This window comes from Citrus sinensis, chromosome 5 (genome assembly GCF_022201045.2).
Source record: "Citrus sinensis cultivar Valencia sweet orange chromosome 5, DVS_A1.0, whole genome shotgun sequence".
NCBI lineage: Eukaryota > Viridiplantae > Streptophyta > Magnoliopsida > Sapindales > Rutaceae > Citrus > Citrus sinensis.
Window position 1 is genome coordinate 15,678,456 of NC_068560.1, and position 17,528 is coordinate 15,695,983.

The 17,528-nt window shown below is 34.8% G+C and overlaps 1 protein-coding gene and 1 long non-coding RNA gene across 2 annotated transcripts in view; one reads left to right on the top strand and one right to left on the bottom strand.

The window, feature by feature from the left end:
* The window catches only part of LOC102616952 (receptor-like protein 7), a 74,953-nt gene that overhangs the window by 6,835 nt on the left and 50,590 nt on the right, over nt 1-17,528 (top strand). The window lies entirely within an intron of this gene.
* The window catches only part of LOC127902480 (uncharacterized), a 66,467-nt gene that overhangs the window by 392 nt on the left and 48,547 nt on the right, over nt 1-17,528 (bottom strand). The window contains exon 2 of the long non-coding RNA XR_008054821.1: nt 14,856-14,927. This is a non-coding gene — a long non-coding RNA (uncharacterized LOC127902480). The remainder of the gene's footprint in view (nt 1-14,855; nt 14,928-17,528) is intronic.

A 17,528-nucleotide genomic window follows, 5' to 3' on the forward strand; every position in this document is an offset into this window, starting at 1 on the left:
ATTAAATGCATAAAGCTAAGATGATGTAAAATCTTAAGAAAACCATGAATCACTACTAGAAAAATGGGCTATCATGACAGAGAATATCTGTCATCCGACCCTCTTTATGACAGAGTTTCGATCTGTCATTGTATCCCCTGTGATAAATCCGTGACAGTAATTTATCTATCACAGGAGTATGTGACAGCTTATAGCGATCACAAATATGACACAAAAAAGGCGACGTCGTTTTAATATTTTGGTGGTAAAGTTGTTTTATTGTGAAAAAAACTTTGGCGGGTGTTATGAATTCAACTTTAAATTATGGCGGGTAATTATGTGTCGCAGCTTTATGATGTTAATCTGGTGTCATGATGAGAATCTTTTTTTACATAATAATAATATTAAAATAATTTTTAATGTTTTTAAATTAGAAAATAATTTTTAATATTTTTAAATCAGAAAATAATTTTTAATATTTTAAATAATAATATTATTAAATAATATTATTAATATTATTATTTTATAATTTTATAAATTCCATTGAAATTTAAAAATCAAAATATGTATAAAATCAATGCATCAAAATTATCTCAACAATATCATCAAAACATCACTTAGAAATAACCATAACATTGTAAAAAATCATCTATTCAATTATCACAATAATACATCCCAACACTACCTTCTCGATCATTACCAACATACAAAAACATCACAACACTATATATCATCTGAAACACTACCGAGCTGATCCAGATCTTACACTTCCAGGCTGATAAACATAGTGTTGGAACAAAACAATATCATCTTCTAGTAACAAGGAATTTGAAATTCCATAAAGACTTTATCAAATTCACTACCACTTAGAAATTCAAAATACTACCATAATACCACCAATAATTAGAACTTCAAAAAACTACACATCATCAACTCCACTGCTCATACTATCAGCTCAGACACAAAGGAAGCATACTTGAGACGCACTTCATCAAGCTCACTTTGAATGTATTCACATTTCCCTTTAAACTGTTAAATGATGATCACATGTCAGACTAAAGTAAACTATATATAGTTAAAGGTAATAAGTGAAGTAATCCTACAACGCATCTGAAAGAATATGTACTTACATCATGGAGAAGTAAACTCGGATTTGCAATTATGTCTTTAATAAACCTCAGCACATAGTATCCACACTTAGTACTCCCTGGTTGATTTGGGGACTATATCATCAACAGAATAATCATTAATACAAATGCATATGAATTCTTTCAAGTGATTAAATATTAACAAGTCATGTGCTGCAAAAAAAGAAAAAAAGTCATGATTGCTTACCAAAACTTTTGTGATATGTGGTTTCACCTTTTTTTTACCAATCATCACAACATGCATTGAAATCCCACTACATTACAATACACGCGGTTAGTAAATAAACATGATATATAAAATTATATTAGAAATACAATATCACCATACTTGGTAACTATGTCCTTTAGGTCACTGTCGTCACCCAAATCGTTGTTCGTAGAATCTAGATAAAATGCTTGCTTTGTCGTCATATCAATTACAATCAACACCCAATGGAAACTATCACACAAAGAAATTGAAATTATGAATCAATTTTAGTAAATGATCATTAATAGAAAGTAAAGAGAACTATACCAAGGGTTATATGGCATGAAAATCATTTGCCCTTTGTTTGCTTTGTTCAACCGTTTGACAATAAATTGTGCCCTTTCTACCCTTGTAGCAAAGGCATCCTTATCGTGGGCTAATGATAAAAGTCCTGTGTGTATGAACCCAAATGGTCTTCATCCCCCTGATAAGGTATGTAATAACCCGTTTGAGCCAAGTTCTTTTCACAAAGATTTCCTAATATTACAATCCCAATAACTCGGTTCATATGCACAATATGATAATTCCTTGTTCTTCTTCTTGACAATGGCTTCTCTTGAGGCTTTTTTAGTGATGTCTTTTTCTTTGGACTGTATGGTTTGTCTCCTGGACAATCAAGAGTCATTCTTGGTTTCTTGTGAGGCTTCATTGGTGATTCCTTCTTCTTTCTTGGTGATTGCCTTTTCATTGGACTGCCTGGTTTGTCTTTAGGACAATCAACAATTACTTGTTGCTTTGGTGATTATTTCTTCTTTCTTCTTTCTTGATGATTGCCTTTTCTTAAAACGTTTTTGCTTGTCTCTAGGACAATCAACAATCACTTGCTGCTTTGGTGATTCTTTCTTCTTCCTTGGTCAGTGTTTCATGCTTCTTCTTTACAGGTGATCAATTCCTTGTCATGCTGATTGACTGAAAAGCCTAAAAAACAAACAAAATAAGATTGTAATTACGGTTTTGACTACGGCTAAAATTGTCTAAAATAAAATGTTTAAGTCATTTTTTAACTTAATTGTGCACAACAATCTATGTCATACCTTGTCCTCATTACGAGCAGTCATTTCTTCAGCTTCATCTTCAATTATTTGCTCATCTAATGGAAAGTTTGAGCTTCCAACATTTGAATGTCGAGGTTGCTTTTTAATTTTCTTCTTCAGATCACTCAACTCTGCTTCTTGCTTATCTAACCTCTCTAGTATGTTTAGTCTCTCTTGTCGCATCTGAAATAAATTGTTTGGGGTGTCAAAGTACATCTTAGGCGATATAAATTTCCCAACACCCTACATATGTCCAGAAGTGGCAGGCTTTCTAATTGAACTTGCAAGAATATCATTTCTTGCATCAGCTTTAAATTTTCTTTTAGCTTTCTCCTCTACTGCATCCTAATTGTATAATAATCATATTGATGAATATCAAATTCTTTCCAATAGAGCCTAATTAAAAAAAAAAAAAAACTTACTATTACTCACAATCTTCTTTACAACTGATTCAACATCAAGGTCATATTCACATTTTTTCATCTTCCTAGCATGCTTCCATGCTACACTCCTGTCAACTTCAGTTTCGACAAGTCCAGTTTCCGAGCACTGTAGTTTAAAATAATAATAATATCATAGCTGGTATGCATCCTTAACTAACCACAAATTCTAAGTAGTAAATTAAAACAAAAGGTTTACCAATTTATCATCATCAAACCAACCATCTCTATACCAATATCTATACAAGAGTGGTCAAGTTAGCATCATATTACTTACAATTTCATCAAGCAATCCAGCATATCCTTTTTTACTTAAACGATGGTTCCACTTGTCCTTAGCCCTCTTATTTTGTTGTTGACGCCTAATTCTCTACATAAAACAGTCCTTAATTAGATTTAAAGATGGTTTTATAAAATGCCTAAATGTTTAACATTTAAAAGTATTCACCTCAAACTCAGTGGACAATCTAAAATTCACAAATTTATCCCAAACATTTTGAGGAATATGACTGTACTGAAAATGTGGCCTCTTCAACCTTTTACTATTGTGCTTGTGTGGCAAGATATACTTTCTGGTGAGGAAGTACTTAAAGTTTCTAAATGCACTACCAAGTGCTTGAAAAACTTGTTTCTTACTATTTGGATGAACAATAAAACGTTACTGAGAAAAATACATAGCATAATTATCAAATAGTTTAACATATACATTATTCAATTCTGAGATATAAATATAAATAATCATTTTACCTTAATAAACTCCCACAAACGGCTCTTTAAATATGGAGTAATCTTTCTCCATTCTTAGTTAATATCTGGAATAGAAGTACGTCCCAAAAGCCCAATAAAGCTTGCTAATTCAGTAGCTTCAGTACCAACAGGTACACCGAGCCCATTGTACTTGACTACAAGCTTCCCACCACTCATCCTCATCCTACCAGAGTTTTTAGTTGGTCTTCTCGCAGTGGAACTACTCTTTGGAATATCATTTTCATCCTCTGAATTAGGAAACTCATTAGGAACCTCTTTATCACTTGAATTACCATCATCAGGAACCTCTTTATTACCCAAATAATCAATATTTTCCTCGTTAGAGTGTTCATCAGCAAGTCCTTTTCCTTTATCCATAAGGTTGCTTCTGCAATAAATCCACATTTAGTATTAGAACATTATATAAAGTATAAATAATGAAAAACAATAATCTAAAGTCAATACAAGGAACATATAATAATAAAAGATAATGTAAGACAAAACTATTATAAGACATATAAGCAATGAAGGCCATCAACGTTTTCAAGCATCAATCTAGATGCCATATTTGCCATCTCTTGTATATCTATTCGCATCATTTAAATTTTCAATATTTGGTAACCCATTGGTCAAAGGATTGTGTTCCATCATGATAACTATATCCTCAGCACTTGTCTTATTTGGAACACCTCTACGATGCATATGACTTACAACTGACCATCTTTTATCAAGTTGATTAGTACATAAAAGACATGTGTTGCTTGTGAAGCCAATATAAATGGGTTTGATTTATGACCCAAGTGATTTAAGTCCACTAAAGTGAAGCCAAATTCATCAATTTTAACACCCCCATTATTTTGAACCCAATCACACTTGAACAAAGGGATTCTAAACATATGGTAGTCAATGTCCCATATTTCGTTAAGAACTCCATAGTAAGACATGTCACAAACGATAGAATTTTTGTCCTTGGCACTTGCTACTTGTAAAGTTGCTGCAATAAGACTAACTCCACTATTTTGATGAACTCGTTGTTCGTCTCATTCTCGAGTATAGAAACGATATCCATTGATGTCATATCCTGGGCGTTTAACTACAAAAGAATGGGGTCCTTGAGATAACCACCTCAAGGTGTCTGACATGTTCATCATCATCTATTATCTCATATACCTACATAATAATAATCGTAATGAATGAATAATTGTATAAACATGACAATAGATTTACTAAAAAGAATATATAATGGAACATGTATTATTAACCTTCTTATTAAGTCAAGTTGAAAAGTTGCAGTTGTGCTCTTTGCTCAACCATCTCTCATTCTTGGCTTTTTCTGAATGATGACCCTTTAGCCATTCAATGTGCTCATTGCTCAACCATATTTCATTCTTGGCTTTCTGTGAATGATGACCCTTTAGCCATTCAATGTGCTCACTACATATTTCACATATACATATTAAGCTTTTGTTCAAATTCTTTAAAAATAATTCAGTAAAGGAACAAATTAAAGGTAAAACATTAACAAACCTAATAAATGGCTGAACTTCTTCTGTTTTTTGCAACACATATAGGTGTGCTTGATGAATTAAGGAAAGATCAACATGCTCAAATTTTCCACCAGGCAAAGGCTTATCAGTTGAAGGGGTTTCAACATGTCCAAGAGGAAGCCCTATTGTAAGCATGTTTGAAACATATTATGCACAAAATTCCAGAGCCTCTTCGACAATGTAACTCCTTGTTATGCATCCCTCAGGGTTATTATGGTTTCAAACATAAGCCTTTAGGCCTTTTGTGTTCCTTTCAAATGGGTACATCCATCTTAAGTATATCGGCCCACATAGTCTAACTTCATTAACTAAATGTCTTCTTCCATTTGGTCAAGTTTGGTCACATCAACAACCGTTGGGCATAAGGAATTAAAGAAGAAGCACAATCTAATAATGGCATATTTAACATGATCTGGTAAGATAGACCTTAAAGCAATAGATAAAAGTTGTTGCATGAGAACATGACAGTCATAAGACTTTAAACCTTAAAGTTTTAAGTCTTTCATTGACACTAGGTTCTTAATATTTGAAGAATAACCTATAGGAACCTTTATGCTTTTTAATGCTTTATAAAACCTTTTCTTTTCTTCTTTGGTCAAGGTGTAACAAGCTGGAGGCAAAAAAGTACGATTATTTTCTTTAACATCAAGTGCCAATAATCTTTAAAACTTTTAGATCCCACCTCGACTTAATGCCATCTTTGGTCTTTCCCGGTATATTTAGTAATGTTCCGTAGATGTTTTCACAAACATTTTTTTTCAATGTGCATAACATCTAACTGGTGATGAATAAACAAGTACTTCTAGTATTCTCACTTAAAGAATATTGATTTTTTCTTCCACCAAACACGATCATCATCATCATCCTTTTTCTTGCCTCTTTTTTTGCGCTTTTTATCTTTCACTTTACCCCATTTGTTTTCAATACTCTCCACCTGTCGAAAAATGGCCTCGCTGTTCAATGGTTTCGGAGGAGGCTCTCTTTCATGTTTATTATTAAAATGTTGCTTTTGAGTTCAAAAGGGATGATCATGAGGAAGCCAACGACGATGGCCATTATAAGCATTTTTTTTACTGTGTTTAAGTTTACATTTTGGCATAAGGACAAGCATAATTACCCTTGACCGTACAACCCGCCAAATTCCCATAAACGGGAAAGTCATTTATAGTCCACAATAGCATAGCTCATAAATTAAAGAACTATTTTTTATAGGCATTATAAGCTTCCACACCAACATCCCATAGAGTTTGCAAGTCCTCTATTTGTGGTGCCAAGTACACGTCAATATCATTATCGGGCTATTGTGGACTAGAAATTAATAAGGATAACATCATAAATTTTCATTTCATACACAACCAGGGTGGAAGATTGTATGTTACAAGAAGAATCAGCCAGCAATTATACGTACTACTAAGAGAGCTATGAGGATTAATGCCATCAGCTGATAGGGCAAGACACAAATTTCTAGGCTCTAATGCAAAGGTAGGCAATTTTTCATCAACTAACTTCCATGTCGGTGAGTCAGCTGGATGTCGAAGCTTAACATCTATTTCCCTCTCTTTTACATGCCAAGTCAAGTCTTTGGCAGTTTGTGAGGACTGAAACATACGCCTAAATCTAGGTATAAAATGGAAATACCATAACACTTTTGCAGGAACCCCCTTCCTATAAGTAGCAACACTACCATCCCTTTTCTTCCACCTAGATTCACTACATGTAGGACAATTAGAAAGGCTTTTATACTCTTTTCTATAGAGTATACAATCATTTGGACAAGCATGAATTTTTATAACTCCAAGCCTAAAGCACTCATTATCTTTTTGGCCTCATACATTGATACATGCAATTCATTTCCTTCCGGTAACATGTCAGAAAGAGCACTCAACAAATCTGAAAAGCTACTATCACACCACCCATATATGCCCTTTATATTGTACAATTTAACTAAAGTTGATAACTTGGTAAATTTGTTTGATCCAGGGTACAAAGGCTTTTCAGAATCTTCTAATAGTTTTTTGAATGCTTTAGGATGACTATCACAATCCTTAAAAGCATCTCCAACCATTTCAACAGTATTACCACCATCATAATCCATATATTCACTGTCATTTTGGAAACCTATATTGTCAGGAGATTTGTTGCGGATATCTTCCCCATGCCAAACCCATGTTTTGTATGACATATCAAAACCCCATATAATTAAATGATCTTTCACTTCTTTAGGCCTATGAAATGCTAAATTCCGACATTTATCACATGGACACCTAACAATGCTAATTTCTTAAAAACAATGGATTCAAAATAAGGACGCGAAGGCTCCTTCAATAGCATATACTATGATTTTGGTTTCCATGCAATGGGTTTCAAAACCAATTTGTAGATTAAAATAGGTTAATTCTAGATTTTGAGGGGTTTCACTGCTTCGGTTTCTCAGCCCTTGCAGATGAGGTGAGAAATCAAAGGTGCCAACACTTAGAATTTTTTTGTGGTTTAGTCAATATAAATGAAGAATTTTTTTGTGGTTTAGTCAATATAAATGATAGCGTTTAAATGTTAAATAAAAATTTATATTTTTAAAATTTTTTAAATCTGTTAAACGGTGTCATTTCATGCCCAAATTAATTCCATCCGAAACTCACTGTTTGATTAAATATTAATATGCTATCATGTTTATATGATATATAAAAACACTATCACAAATTTGTCATGGATTTATGATGTATGAAAATTCTGTCATGTGTCTATCGTATTCTTGTGATAAATGACTAATTTTCTAATATCTATCACAAAAATTCTGTCATGGTAGCCCAATTTTCTAGTAGTGAATGTAGGACCTACATTAACAAAACTGACAATTTGAGAAGCCATTTGCATCTCGAGAAGAAAGAGCGTTAATCTTTGAAGGAGAGAAATCCTACCAAGGGATGTGACTACATTGAAGACCCAAGTTTGACTACAGACATTTCAATGCAAGTACATTGCAAATGGTCCAAGAGGGATGAAGAGAAGGAGTTGGACCGCCAGCATGAAATCAGACTCTAACCAAATATTGAACCAACCCTTATTAAAGGCATTTTCAACAACTAGAATGATAGCAAATAAATAAAATTTTTAATTAAATTATTAATTAATAGTACAATAACTCAAAATTAAAAATATATTTTCTTTGATTAATTTAAAATTTTCAAACTCAAAATTTCAAACTAGACATCCACATCTATTCCATTAATCCGTTATCTAATTAGCTAGCTAGGTACTATTTTAGTTGGTTTAGAAAGTGTATTGTTTGATCATTAACATCGTAAACTTGATGAAATCATAATAACTATGTAGAAGTATTGAAAGTTTGAAATTCAATACAATAAAATTTAAAACAAATGCCCTCTCCTTACTCATGTGAGCAGGATTGAACCTTTAAATTAGTTCAAGAGATTTTACTAGTTTAAGTAGGAGCACTCATTCTAGTTATAAACATTCCATAAATATTATGATTGTTTTAATGGAACTTATTTTAGGATGAGAACATTCAAGTCTTTTTGACAATTTAAATAAAAAATTATGTTTTGGCCAATAATTACTATAACGGGGAAATCTGATAGCTAGTGCAACAAATAGGGAGAACTGGTTCTCCCCTTTTCTTTTACTTCAATCCTCCTTAATTACACGAGGAGAGTAGAGAGTTCAAGAAAATGCAGAGACATCGGACAACAGAGTCAGAGTTCTCTGTCTACGTACTGGGAAATCTAATCCCCAAATGAAACACAGCATAGAAGCATTGATGGAGTAGAAGATCTCATTCAAGGCACTGTTAGAGGATACGGAATACTCAACATGCCGTGAAGGAAAAGTTAAGCGAACTGGTAGTAGTGGGGAAAGGAGAAAAAAGAATCAGATTTATTAAAGACAAATACCTAAATTGAAGCATGACTTTGACTCCAAATTAGAGATATTAACATCCATTATAATGACATGGCGAATTTAACATTGACTGACATAGAATGGCGCTCTTATTTACATCTCTCCTTCGTCATTCCTATCTAAGAAATAATTTTCTGACACGACATATGCATAGAAAATGCAATGACCTAAACCACTTGACTGAAATCGAGCTTGCTATCACCTAAGATTGATTGATACTCGAAGACTTCTAATTCTAGTCTTGAGTCTTTATCCGCGGGCCTTGATCGTCTGTTGATAATGATTTATGACGACTTATAGTGAATCCGACACTATAAAAATTAAAAATATGTTTAATTGATCAAAATTAAAAAATCATGCCAATTTTAGTAAATCCAAATTTCATTAATTAATATTTCTAGTGTTTGTGTCGGATTAACACCTAATTTTAACTTCTAGAATGATTTTGCATGAAATTATGGAATTTTGGGTTGTTAACGTGAGATATTTGTTACATTTTAGGTGCACTAATTAGCGCGCATCTCAGAAACCATCAGCTAAAGCTCATTACAAATTGGCGCAATATTATTCTTGACCTTGAGAATAATTAAGTTGAGGAGGTGTCATCACTCAACCAACGAGTGCGTAGTTTACAAAGAAGAGTGACAGTGATAATACTGCTAGTTTGGAGATAATATCAACATGCCGTGGGGAGGAAAATTTTAGAGTTGTAGTGAAAAGTCATCAAGACAATGACATACCCGCGAGTATGCAGAATACTCAACTGGCCGTGAAGGGAAATACTAGTGGGGAAAGGAGAAAAAAAAGAAGCAAATTAATTCATTGACCCATTAGATGACAAATTACAGAAAATGAAAGGAAATATAAACACAGGTCAAGTTCGATAGATCCTATTAAAGAATTTCAAAGAAATAAAAAATTTACGAATTAATTCCATACTAGGTCTGTTATAAGAAAATTTACCGACCAATGTTAGCTTAAAGGGAATAGCCATCGTTTGAATTTCTGCAGTGGAAAATTGAAATTGCCATCGTTTGAATTTCTGCAGTGGAAAATTGCACGTTAGGCTCTCCCCCAAATGAAGTAACAATCTTGATCAGAATCATCAAATTAGTTGGGCCGTTCATAATATCCACCAAAGATTTTTTTAGTGGGTCTATTTTGAGCGTGGGCAGTGTAGTATTTTGGGTCAATGGGTCATATTGAGAGTTATTAGAGACAAGAGTGGAGGGCATTTGGGAAGGTTGCGTGGGATTTATTTCGGGAATGGATTGGACTTGAGTTTGATTAGTGGAAGGGGCTAGTGGGACATGGGAAAGGCTAGTGGGGGACACACATGGGGGACAAAAATCACGTGTTGCCGAAAGTGGCTCATTTTCATGTGGAGCAACATCATGGCTGTCACACGCGTGAAGACTTTTGGGCTGGGATGTTTGCTGACTTTGACTGGATTCGGTGGTGGTTGCCTGCATGGGAAGCTGACAATCGGAGTTCAACAGCTGCAGCTGGCGGTGAGAGCTGTCCCGAGTGCATGCGTGAGAGATTTTTTGGCACGTGGGGCTTGTTTGTGTGGGTGGCGATTGTGGTTGACTGGAATTAGCCACGGTGGTTGCAGCTTGTAACGGTTCTTGATTTAAATTGCCATGGAGCACGGGCTGGTTTTGAGATTGCATGGTGGCTGTAACGGCTGGACGAGCATCTCCCGAGTGGTCTTTTGTGGCTTGTGTTGGCTGCGAACAGGCTGGTAGCTGGTTTGTGTTAGCTTGTGAAGGCTTGGTTCGATTTGAAGGTGATGATGGCTCGGTGTTTAGAAGTAGATCATGGCTAGTTAAGATTGAAGTTGGTTGTTGAAGGGATGACAATGGAGGTTGATTGGCTGTGTTTGCGGAAGTTGGTGGCTGTTGAGGTTGGATGGCTAGCGATTGACTTTTCTATTTTGAGCGAGTTTGCCTTTGAGATCTCCTAAGAAAGGGAGGTTCGTTTCTAGAATTGGGGGGATGAGCCGGAGATGGCTGGCTGCCCTTCCCATCAGCCGGTGAGTTCATGAGATCCGGCTCGTCTCGAGCACGGCTTTCTTCCCCTTCCTCATGAAGGGGTGGCTGATTTGCTGCGTCATGGCAGCATTCACGGGGCATTTCTTTTTGTTCACTTACGGCAACAGGGATGGAGGGTTGCCGAAGTTTCGAAAGGATGGAGGCAGTGGTTGTTGGTGGATGGTCAGCATGGTGGTGGATTGGAGATGGAGGGTCTTCATGGGAATGGTTTGTAGAGATATGAGTTGGTTGTGTGGATGGATTGGGGACAATTTGCCGCTGGAGCGGTTTGATTTGTGGTGATGGCAGCTGGACATCAGGCGGTGGGTCATTGGTGAATTTCGGGGGTCGTCTAAATGAATTCATAGGAGGGTTCAAACTCCTGATAATTCGTTCTTCGGCGGAGATGGCCGTTTAAGGCTTTTGGGGGGGGGGGGGGGGCATTTTTGGCTTAAATTATGATCGTGGCCAAACTGAGTTTGATTCTACTGAGTTTCCAGAACTCGAATTTCAGTTCTTGCTCAGGCTGTAAGGTTGATAAGCTTAAAGAGTCGGATTATTTTCTTTTATGTTCGTTATAAGCTTTTACCCTATTTTAGATTTTATGTTTTTTACTTGGATCCTGAAATTTTTTTGCAAAATAACCAACAGCGTCAATTTGGGAAATCTAAAAGAAGTTGATTTTGCTAAACTGGTGTGAATCTGGACATAATTGTATGATTTTGCTATACTGGTGTGAATCTGGACATTTTGTAACATCACTTTTATGAGTTGATTTATGTGGAAAGTCGAATATGAATGATTGCAAGATTGCATTCACTTGATTGCATTTTGTAGATTCAGAAATCATTTATGTAATACTTTTATGAGTAGATTTATGTGGAAAAAAGGGATGTAAAGGAATGTACTTTTTTCCCACAATCCAGGATTGTTAAAGTGAAGTGAAAAGTAAAAAAAAAAAAAAAAAAGAATAAAGTTAGAATTAAATAGCCAACAGCCCGACACCGTATTGATGCGATTGTTTGCATTTACTAATTAATTAATCCTCACGTTTGCTATAAACGTATTTTCGGTGGTGACGGAATGGTAAAAGTTTACGACATCACATCAAATAATAAAAAATAAATATTATTAAGACTAACTTTTGTTGACTTAAAAAATATAAAAAAAGAGTCCAATGACTATAATGTTTGGATTGCTGCAATTTGCCTATAAAAGCAAACCAAAGATCCTTAAATTTCTTCACATCTACAAAGCTAAACAAATTTTATTTTTGAGAAAGAGTAATGATAGAGCCATAAATTCTTATACAAATTTATTTTGTACAAACTCATGTGGCATGATAAGATTGGTTGAATTAAATATCACTTGACCCACATGATTTGTTTTTATTATTTTATATTTTTATTCAACCAATGAATTAATGCCACGTCGGTTTGTACAAGAGTTTGTAGCTCTATCATCACTCTTTGAGAAAACTATGAGTTTATCCTCCATATGTTTATTCACAATATTCATACGGTTAGTTTTTCCCTTCATTTTCTTTAATTTAACAATTGCTAACGTCACTGCTTCTTCTATGCTGCTACTCTGCCATGATGATGAGCGCTCTGCTTTGTTGCAATTCAAAGAAAGCATCAGCAGTGGTGATTTTTATGCTTGGAAATTTGACTGTCGTCCTACAATGGCATCATGGAAGCCAAAAGAAGGTAACGTTGATTTTTGCTCTTGGGACGGCGTTCATTGCAATAAGAACACTGGTCATGTTATCAAGCTTGACCTCTCCCATAGCTGCCTTTTTGGTTCATCAACTCTAGCAGCAGCCTTTTCAAGCTTGTCCATCTCGAGCGGCTTAATCTTGCTTTGAATGTGTTAGAGTGCAATTTATGCACTAGTTTTGCATTATTTACTTCCCTTAATATCGATGTTTTGCATTTAATAATAGTGATTTACTTGTGTTTTACTTTTGTAGGTGCAATTCTATTAATTGGTGATAAAATTGAGCTATAAGATGATGTTTAAGGATGATTGTTCTCCTGGAGAAATTATGAGCGGCAAAAGAACTTTGTTGATAAGGCGTGGGCGCGTGCTGTCAACTGCGGACCTGTAGTTTTTAGTTTAACGTGTTTTGTATTTTTGGCTATTTTTGTAATTACGAATTTAATATTTAAGATATTAGTATTTTATTTTAAATAGAACTCTAAAAGAGAAGAGAGAGAGAGTATTTAAGGAGGAATCTATTGTGAAAGAAATGGGGGATTTTGGATTGGAGAAAAAGAAAGAAACCCTAGATCTAATTTTTCTCTTCTCTCTATGAAGAACTAAACCTATTTTTCTGGTTGAAGGATAATGAAGCTTTGATTCATCACTACTGTGAGATCTTTCTTATGCTTTAATTGTTTTATTACTTTTTGGGTATTTGTTTATTCTCTGAATTAGTTTCATGATTATGTTTGTTAATTAGGTAATTGGCCACTATTTAATTATCAACTTAATCTATTATCAATTAAAGGATTCATCGTATGAAGAATTTAATGTTTGTGACAAATAACATAGCAGAGAGTTGTGTTGTGAGAATAAACACTCTAATTTAAATGAATCATCATATGTGTTGATTAGGATTTGGGTCTCTCTGGTTTTTCAGGCTGTCAATTGATTAAATCCTATGATCGTATCTAGGGTTGTCTATTGATTATGGAAATTTCCAACGGTCGTACCTTGGTTATCGACTAGTTAAGGAGAGATTGGCTATTAGAGGGTCTCAATAGCTATAACTGGTCTATTCATAAGTAATAATAATCTATATTTGAATCAATGATCAGTAGTCGAATCAAGCTTAGTTAATTCCTTCAACCAGAGTTTTCTCCAATTTGAATTACAACTTTAATTTGCATTCTTGTTATTTAATTTGATTTTTATTATTGTCTACAATTCCCCCATTTTATGTTTTACGTTTTAAAAGGATTTAAATAATTACCGATCTCTGTGGACACGACCCTGCTCAATCACTATACACAATTTATTTAGAGTAGGAATTTATTTTTGTTGGCTTCGACAACCATCAGAATGACTTCAATTCCTCCGAAATCCCACCAGAAATCATCAACCTTTCCAGGTTATCATACTTGAACCTCTCTGGAACTTCTTTATCTGGCCAAATACCATCAGAAATTCTAAGGCTCTCCAACTTGGTGTCCCTTGATTTATCACTTAATGATGTTTCTGGTGGTAGACTTGAACTTCAGAAGCCCAGTTTCGTAAATTTAGTCGAGAAGTTAAGCAATCTAAAAACACTTGACCTTGGTGATGTATCTATTCAGTCAACGATAGCTCATAACTTCGCAAATCTATCTTCTTTGACGTTTGTTTCTCTTCAAAACTGTGAATTGCAAGGTAATTAAATTTTATATATTTTCTCCTTAATTAATATACATGCATGATATTGTTAAATATATAAATTTTACTTGAAAATTGCCAGTTGCGATGTTAAATTCATTAGTAAAATTTATTATTATTTTTAATCTTCTACTTAAGCAATGTGTTTTTTTTTTTTTTTTACAAATTTCAGGAAGAATTCCATCTTCACTCGATAATCTATTGAAGCTCCTTCATTTAGACCTTTCACTAAGTGAATTACAGGGTGAACTGCCTATTTCCGTTGGTAATCTTCATTCTTTGAAAGAACTAGATCTCTCTGCAAATTTTTTGTCGAGTGAGTGGCCTATTTCCATTGGAAATCTTAGTTCTTTGAAAGAACTTGACCTTTCACAAAATAGATTTTTTGGTGAGTTGCCTATTTCCATGGGAAATCTTGGTTCTTTGAAAGAACTTGACCTTTCACAAAATGGATTTTTTGGTGAGTTGCCTACTTTCATTCGAAATCTTTTTTCTTTGGAAAAACTTGACCTTTCATTCAATAAATTTTCGGGTGAGTTTCCATGGTCGACTGGAAATTTCAGTTATTTGAAGCTATTAGATCTGAGGTCATGTAGTTTTTGGGGCAAAGTTCCAGATTCGATTGGTAATTTCACTCGGCTACAATTTTTGTATCTTGGATTGAATAATTTTTCGGGTTACTTACTTGGTTCCATTGGAAATCTTAGGTCATTGGAAGTAATACATATCGCTAAGTGTAATTTTGCAGGTAAAATTACATCTTCACTTAGGAATCTTACCCAACTTTTCGTCCTTGACATGGCTCAAAATTCTTTTAGCGGAACGATAGAGTTAGATGTTTTGCTTACTTGCTGGAAAAATTTGGAAGTTTTAGGTCTCTCATTAAATAGGTTGTCAGTGCTCACCAAAGCCACTTCTAATACCACTTCACAAAAATTTCAGTACATAGGACTGCGTTCATGCAATCTTACTAAATTTCCAAATTTCTTGCAAAACCAAAGTCATTTGGTGGTCCTGGACCTTTCTGACAATAAAATTCAGGGAAAAGTACCTAAATGGTTGTTAGACCCCAATATGCAGAATCTCAATGCCTTGAACCTTTCGCATAACTTGTTAACCGGGTTTGATCAACATCCTGTTGTTCTTCCAGGGAATAACGTTGATTTGGTGACTTTTGATCTTAGCTCTAATAATTTACAAGGACCACTCCCAGTTCCACCCCTCGGAACCGTTAACTATCTAGCTTCAAACAATAGCTTAACAGGGGAAATTCCATCGTGGATATGCAATTTGAATATTCTTGAAAGCCTTGTTTTGTCTCACAATAACTTAAGTGGCTTGCTTCCTCAGTGTTTAGGCAATTTCAGCGATGAACTTTCAGTGCTCGACTTGCAGGGGAACAACTTCTTTGGGACCATACCAAATACTTTCTTTAAAGAAAGTAGATTAGGCGTGATTGATTTAAGCCATAATCTGTTTGAAGGAAGAATTCCAAGATCATTGATCAACTGTTCAAAGTTGGAATTTCTTGGTCTTGGGAACTACCAGATTAGTGACACTTTTCCCTCTTGGTTAGGAACTCTTCCAAAATTGAATGTTCTCATCCTACGATCCAACATATTTTATGGCGTTATAGAAGAACCCAGAACTGGTTGTGGATTTTCTAAACTCCGCATTATTGACCTATCTAACAACAGATTTAGTGGAAATCTTCCATCAAAGAGTTTCCTGTGTTGGAATGCTATGAAAATTGTCAATGCAAGTGAGCTAAGATATCTGCAAGATGTGCTTTCTTCGTATGGACAAGTGACCAATAATGTACTTAGCACTTATGACTAATCAATGACAATGAACACCAAAGGGCGAATGATGACATATAACAAGATTCCGGATATCCTCGCGGGCATTATTCTCTCAAACAATAGATTTGTTGGGGCGATTCCAGCATCGATTGCGAATTTAAAGGGACTTCAAGTTCTAAACCTCCAGTACAATAATCTCCAAGGCCTTATTCCGTCAAGTTTGGGCAATCTAACAAATTTGGAATCACTGGATCTCTCAAATAAGAAGTTTGCAGGACGGATTCCTCAACAACTGGTTGAGCTCACATTTCTCGAATTCTTCAATGTCTCGGACAATTACCTTACAGGGCCTATACCACAAGGAAAGCAATTTGCTACATTTGACAACACTTCTTTCGATGGCAACTCAGGATTGTGTGGAAAGCCTTTGTCCAAAGGATGTGAGAGTGGTGAAACTCCAACAAATGAAGATCATACTGAAGGCTCGTCGGAGTCCCTGTTTTCAGGCGCGTCTGATCGGAAAATCATTCTGACTGGCTATGCGGGCGGACTTGTGGCAGGATTGGTTCTCGGGTTCAACTTCAGCACAGGAATTATCGGATGGATTCTGGAGAAGTTGGGAACGCAGCAAAAGGCAACAAGGAGGAGGGGGAGTAGAAAATGAATGCAATTATAATGTTGTTGTGATTTTCGTTTCTAATTCTGTCATTGTAATGTTGGTGGTTTTTTTTTTAATGGATCCTTACATTTCTCCGTAAAAAGTAAAAATATAAACTGGTTTATAATATATTAATGATTGGTTTCTGGTTTTGTCGCTTTTCAAATTTTAATCACTACTAGGTATTTATAAAAAAATAATAGTGTTTGGTAATTAACATATTATTAAATGATAATTGTGAGGGATTAGGTTCTACTTCTACCACTGAAAAAATTATAATAATAATAACGTTGACAACAAAAGTAAAGATAACAAAGTTTTTTATGCAACTATGGGTTCGAATCATCTTTACATGCATCCAAGCTAATGGTGACACTTGAATGATATGGCCAATTTAACTTTGGTTGACTTAACGGTGCCCCTGCATCTGTCCTTCGTCATTCCTATCTCAAAACCTAAGAAATAATTTTACAGCTATGTTTCTGCTTCTAATGAACAGCATCTATATTAGTGTACTGGACAAACAAGAAGCAAATTTATTGACCAATTAGATAACATATTAATGATTGAAAATAAAAG